This window comes from Acanthaster planci, linkage group LG01, assembly GCF_054643075.1.
Source record: "Acanthaster planci isolate LZ-2023a linkage group LG01, COTS_SCS, whole genome shotgun sequence".
In the NCBI taxonomy this organism is placed as follows: Eukaryota; Metazoa; Echinodermata; class Asteroidea; order Valvatida; family Acanthasteridae; genus Acanthaster; species Acanthaster planci.
In genome coordinates, this window is record NC_141777.1 from 6,167,182 (window position 1) to 6,174,239 (window position 7,058).

Genomic DNA, 7,058 nt, shown 5'->3' on the forward strand with positions numbered 1-7,058 from the left:
TTCCTGGAACTGTACAATTTTTAGCAAGTACCACTATGTAGATTGTATTCTTTCTGCCTATAGCAAGTACCACCATGTACATTGTATATATTTCAGCCTAGAGCGATAATTTTCAGTTTACATTCGCTGATAAAGTAAAGTAAGTACAAGCCATTGGGTATTTCCGTTTTGTTGTCAACTATTTAGATTTCTACGGATGAGTAGAATTTATTGTGCGCAGTTGGAAGACCACCATTCGTTGCACATAATAAATCTGGTAAAACTTATTGTTCGAAGTCAGCGACGATCCCATCAGTGAAGATGCTAATTTATATCCTGAAAGAGCAGGAAGACTACCGATAAGTCTCCCAGCTAAGTCATACTATTTGACCTAGATGTGAATTTGGCACCGCAACAAGAACGATGCCACGGGAATTCTTGGGGGTATATTGGTGGCGTCAGTATTGTGTCACTTCAGCACTGTGGTACGGTAATTGGGGGGGGGGTAAATACGTGATGAATGCTAGAAATAACCCGAGTGCACCTGGTCTGGGCCAACACATACAGGTGTCCAGGCTTGGAATCGTGCTTTGGGATTAAAACCCAACAAAGAGATGCTTTCTAGATAAAAAGCAGCATTTTCTTGCACGCCCCAATACCGTCCAAATGCCAGTGGGGAAAACAAAGGCACCAGTGACGTCAACCGCTTACATTATCAGCGAACACTCTCCACTGGTCAACCCAGTTCTTTTCTTTGGTCTCTCTGAGCTGAGCATTCGTCCACTGGTTCTCGGCGTCGATCATCCCTTTGCATGCTCGTGTTTTAAGGTCACCCCAATTGAATCAAATCTAATTACGAATTTTGCTTGGTGCTGGAGGTACGACAGCGGGCGGGGAGTAAAAACAAATCAATGTCCAATCCAACCAAATTGTTTGTTAACGGGGTCCAAGACTGTGTGCCTCTGCCCCGCGCTCGCAGTCTTGTATCTGTGCGTCTTTTTATGGTTCTAGCGTGGACCTCCAGAGACACAATCACCGATTCTCATTTCGTTTTTCACCTGTGCATTTGTCATTGCCAGCACTCACGTCATTACTGGAGGGCTGTCAAAATACTCATTGGCTCAGCAAGCTGGAAATGTGAATTTCAAGCGTAAAATATACTTCTTTTGTTTAAGATGAACGTGTCATGCGCTTCCGGCGCGTACATCGTTGCGCATTGAAAAACACTTACTCGTATAGAGACACATTGTAGAATAACAAACATCTACAGGCGGTAAGCCTTGTCTGGATTTGGCTCTCGACTATGACTATGAGTGCTGTGAACATGCACTCACAGGATCGTATTTTCGAAAGGCAAGGACCTATAGACCTAGCCGTAGACACAAAATTAAGACGCTTCCTAGTTCACGACCTAATATACGGGTAAATTAAACAATTGACCCATTCAGTATGAGTGAAATGGTGGTAGCGATTCGCAATTAAACAGTCTTACACTTCGAAACAAAAAATCAAGATTTTACTTGGACAGTAATGCAGTAAATAATTAAATGTATAATTCCAATTTACCATTGTAATCTTCTTACTTGTGAATGCATGGAGAGGAACATTAATGACCATAATCTTTTCAATTATCATGCATGCTTTCACGCTGAAAATATCAACGGTATACGTTCCGTTGGTTGTGGAATGGGCTCACGACGAGTCCAGAGTTGGAGTTGAGAGAATCTCCTATCAGCCCTTGAGGAGGAAATTGAGAAGACCTGTATGTGTAGAACATCGTATGAAGGGAGAGATCGTATCAGCTTGTCTTGAATGCCGGCTATGTTGCTTACAACAGCTGTTGCTGCTCTCGCTGCTATTTTAGCAGAGATATTAATATGAGTATTCATGGATGTTGAAATGTTGACCCGGTGAACATACTAGGAACAAATATAACTTCGGAAACTCTCCAGACCTTTGCCCTATTTAATTTCGCGCTACCTCTCAGAACAAATAAGTGAACACTCGGGTGTAATTTGTGTGGCACCTTTGGTGTTTTGGTAAATTTCTCGTAGCCCAATGATACACCACCCTCTACAAGTCTACTGCGCAGAACATGGCATAACAAATGCCTTACACTATAAGACGAACACGTACATGTGAGAGTATTACAAAGGGAGAGAGAACATTCCTTCCCCTTTCAGCTTACTTCCATTGCTAAAACTTTTCTGAAATGATGACAAACGAAGGATTTTTGTCCTTGATATACATATCTGTCAGTTTTCCTTCACAGTTGAGTGATGGAAATTGTATGCTTTCACCCAAACTTGTCCTTTTTCTCACTGGGTTTATTTAATGCAGAAATATTTACCTTCTGTCATGGTTTTAAGCCTTGGTCTATAGCTGTTTCGGTAAAACAGCTTATTTGCTGATTCTGGGACTTTTCTTTATTTTTACATATAATAATCTTTATTGATTGGGACAATCTGACAAACGGGTCATGTGATGCAATTCAGTCAGTGTATTCTTTGTGTAGTACTTCATTGTGTGAAGCTAATACAGAATTCTACAGTTCGTATCATTCTTTGCCTAGTTTTCTATGATGTCTCCTTTTTCTTTGTAGTTCCGTAGGGTAAATCAATTGATCTAGAAATGATTCAGTGGGTGACAGTCGACCCTGAATGGATCTGTTATGTTATTTACGAGCACTGTGGCATTTACCGCCCATTTCAAATATGGACAATGGATGTACTGGCGTACGGGAACTGTCACTGACTTATGCGCTCAGCCGGACCCCTGAAAGTCGTTCCATTCGGAAGCGGGGAATGGCAGGGGGTTAGTGGCGGTTTGGCCCCGCATTCCGTTGGGGGCAACGCGGCAGGTGCAAGATGAATGCTCGCCGAGCATTATGATCGCTTCGTTGTGAGGATGACACACCATCTCAGCTTGCATGCCAACATCACAAAGATTCCCTTTCAAATCCACTGGGATTTCCACTCCAGGTACGGAGACCATGTTATGTTTCCCAGCATCTGCTGAAGTCCCCATCTTGTAAATAAGGACAGATTCAGAGCCAAACTGTCGGAGGCAAACAATTTTCCCGGGGATGGGGATTTGGGAATTTCTTTGCATAACTCTGTGTGGACTTTCTAAGGGAAGAGGCTACAGTGCGCCAGCGTGGCATACAAAGTGTGGACCTCTGCACAAAAGACGTCCTCGTAATGTAGGGTGCGATGGCTTAAAGTGGACTTGTACACGTCTGAAAATAGTTTCAGAGGCATTTTGGGGTCAAGGTTATTCGTGGTCAAATGAAGAGGAACAGTCCAGAAAATCAACAAAAATCCAGCTGGAAGGAGTTATCCTAGTTGGAGAAAAAGGAGCATATTCCTCAAGTTTCCTTAACCACAGGGGAACAAAGGAATGTCCACACTTTGTATGTAAAACATGTATGTGCAGGCGTGGCATACATAGTGTGGACCTCTGCACAAAAGAAGTCCACATAATGTAGGGTGCGATGGCGTAGTGTGGACTCGCACACGTCCACACAATGTTCCCCCCATCTGAAAAACAGTTTCAGAGGCATTTTGGGGTCAAGGTTATCCATGGCAAAATGAAGAGGAACAGTCCGGGAAATCATCAACAAAAATCCAGCTCGAGGGAGTTATCCTGGTTGGAGATTACAGGTTTCTTGGGCTATCCTTGGTTTCTGTCTTTTACCATTCTTTGTATTTTTGTGTTTTTGTATTGTGACAGTCATCATAAATTGTCTTTTTGCCAGAATAAATAAATAAATAATAAATTTTCCTCAAATTTCCTTAACCACAGGAAAACACAGGAAAGTCCACACTTTGTATGTAAAACCGTTATGTGCGTGTGTGTGTGCGTTTGTACATGGGGCCTTGTGGGATACCGGAACAATGGGAAGTACCCCACAAGGCCAGTTTTTACCTTGTGAGGTACCAAAATTGCTACCCCACAAGAATTTCACGAAACTGATATTTGGAAATAACTCAAAAAGGGGAAATGTTTTATGGGTAAAAATCCGTCGCAAATTGAAGCGTTTAATATAAGGGACATACAGTCGAAATGTCAACCCAGGAAAGCGAATTTGGATTAAATTGGAGTGATTTCAAACTTTTGGCGTGTTGTGTGGGAGTTTTGTACACGAGAACAAAGGAAATACCCCACAAGTATGGGTGTGTAAGGAAACATGTGTGTATGTGTGTGTGTGTGGGGGGGGGGGAGATTTTAACATTTCTTGAAGGAGTCATAGTCTCCCCCACTTGTCTTTCACCACACAAAAAATGCCCCTCCTTCTTGAAGGGGTGTGGGTGGGGTTAGGGACCATTGTTTCCTGTCCGACAAGGCAATAGAGAAAAGAGACACAAAATGCTTCTCAAGCTTAACAGATAACATAACAAACACTGTAAAGTTGAAAAGGAACAGATGTTCGACTGTAAGAATACAAAACAACTTGGAAGCAGAAGGTAAATAGTTCGGAAATGAACAACTTCAGGTTATGGGTGATCGCCAACATTTTTGAAGGCGTACAAAAGGTATAAGATTAGAAAGGCTAACGCAAAAACAAACTTTGTCTGAAAAAGAATCTGCGAAGGCGCACGATTTTTCCCACTTTAAATGTCAAGGATTTCAGCAAATACTAATGTAAATTACGGTGCTTGTCACAAAACGCAAATGACGTGAGAAAGAACACCGGGATCGAGCATGGACCTGGTCTTCAAGTAAAGGAATAACAACGTATTTCCATCGTTCCTCTGAGTTTCAGGTCATTTCTTGGGCTGCGAAGCCTTGTTTAATTGCTATGGCTTGAACGTACAACAGTGGTTACAAGTCTCAAGGTAATTACCTGGCAACGTGCTTCATAACGACAGCTTTTATCTCGCCGTTTGAAAATGATAGACACACGTGTTTTGATAAGAACACAGGTTTGTCTGGCAGATGCCCTTTGTAACACATGATTCTGACCTATCTGTGCCTAGCTGTTACTGTTAGGAAGTGCTTTGAAAAGTCAGCAGACTGTCCAGGGGAGAAGTGTCTACTTTTCTGTGTTTGAATGGGTACCATTACAGAGGGCAATTATATACATGTATATAAGTTCATATAACGCATGGATTTATCTTACTGCCTCTTGCGTCTTTCTGTGTCCAACAAGCACATAATCTTACAATGCCACATTGCTATCTACATACTATACTGTTGCTCTCTTGAGGCTTTTGTTTCAGTTTTTTTATAAGGGTGTCTTTTTGCGTCCTTGTACTACGTTATATAAATGCTTCTGTGACGCAAGAAGCGTCTTGCGTCAGAGATGGCGGACCCCAGAGCCATCACGGCGGTGAGCATGGAGCTTTTGGAAGTAAAGCAGGTTTTATGTCTGATATGATGACGCGTTGCCCCGGAAAAAAAGCCAGTAATCCCTGTAATGCTCCTGGAAGATATCTAACGCAAGACATTTTAAAGATTGGAAATAGCGAAGACAAATGATAATAGAAAGATACTTCTTTGCGTATATATGTAGTTTGTAAGCGACATGCATTACTTCGTGAGTTATCTGTGGAAACCTCATTGGAAGTACCTTAGATAATTTTAAGATTGAAAACAAAATAGCTCCTAGGCATGGTTCTGGAAGTAAGCGTTTTATAGAAACTCATTCTTAGGAGACACTATCATTTTTAAGGACACGATTTTTTTTTACTACATGTAACTGAAAAAGAGATTTTCCAAAATCTTCTTCATTACTGAATCTTAGTGATTTTCATGAAATGTTCATTGAATGTCTGGCATTTTTTGGTGTTTTTATTATGTACCCGTATGTAACTTTATCCCATTTGTCTTACTGTAACGACAAGGTACGAGGACAGTGATGACACTGACACTAATGACAGAGTGTGTACGTAACTATCCGGTCTTCTGAGTACAGCAATACTCATTTCTCTCTTTTTCTTACGCAAACCTAGTGACCTATAAACTAGCTGCATACGACCTGCCCGTGTTCTATGCATGGTTTTTCTCATATCGATGACGTTGTCCAATAAACCCATTTGCTTTCGCTTCAAGTGGCGCTTGGAGTGTCCTCGGTAAAACTGCATTGCCCAGATCGCTGAATGTCTTTTCTTTCCCACATCGAATGGGTAATCCAAATCAAGGTCTTACACCGGCATCACAATTCCCCGGGCAAAGATGAACCAAATCCGCCTTACTGATGCCAAGTCATGAATTCCTTGGAAGCTCTGCGTCACTCATACAAAGCGAGGTCGGAATGTTATACTATCAAAATTATCACCAGCCCCGCCAGCGCCCAACAACGATCACTCCTTACATATTGAAAAAACAGATGGGTCCATTGCATATAAATCCTACCAACGAAATCTTTTCCAACGAATGGAAGCAATATAAAGTGCTACTGAATTTGGCATGAACTTTGAAGGCTACTGGAAGTTGGTGCATCGCTTAATGTACCCCTGTACTACTTTCCCAAATGAATTATCCTCACGAGACTTCAGACGCACAAAGGATTGGTCATATATTGCCCCATTTCCAGTCTTCCAACCTACCAACCTGTCGCGAATGCAGCCACACCTTTGCAGGCCTTGTGCACGTGTCGAGCGAAGAGGAGATATTTCAAAGCACCATGACATTATTTTTAACAATGAAATTTCCTCTACACGTTCAGACAATTATTGCTCCCTGGCGCGAGCAGACTCGCGGCTAGTGTTCAGAAGTTGCTATGACAACGTCTCACAATGATGCTGACATTCCACAAAAAAATCTTATTGCAAAAAGATGAACTGTCCGGGGCTTGTGAACACTGGGGGTTTCGTCTATTGCGTGCAAAGTTAACATTTAATCCGCGTGTACAGATATCTCTATTTCTAATAGAGAGATATCTCTATTGTACGTCTTGTTTTAATTGAGATATTTCTATTATGTTTCCCGCCCCGCACACTGGGTCAACGGAAAACGTCATTGTAACGTCACGTATAAAGTTTCACTGAGCCAGAGGGTTGTGTAAAGTTTCATAACCACGGGAGTACAAGTACTGAGACACGGATTCAAAACCCCTCAAGATAATAGATTTTTAA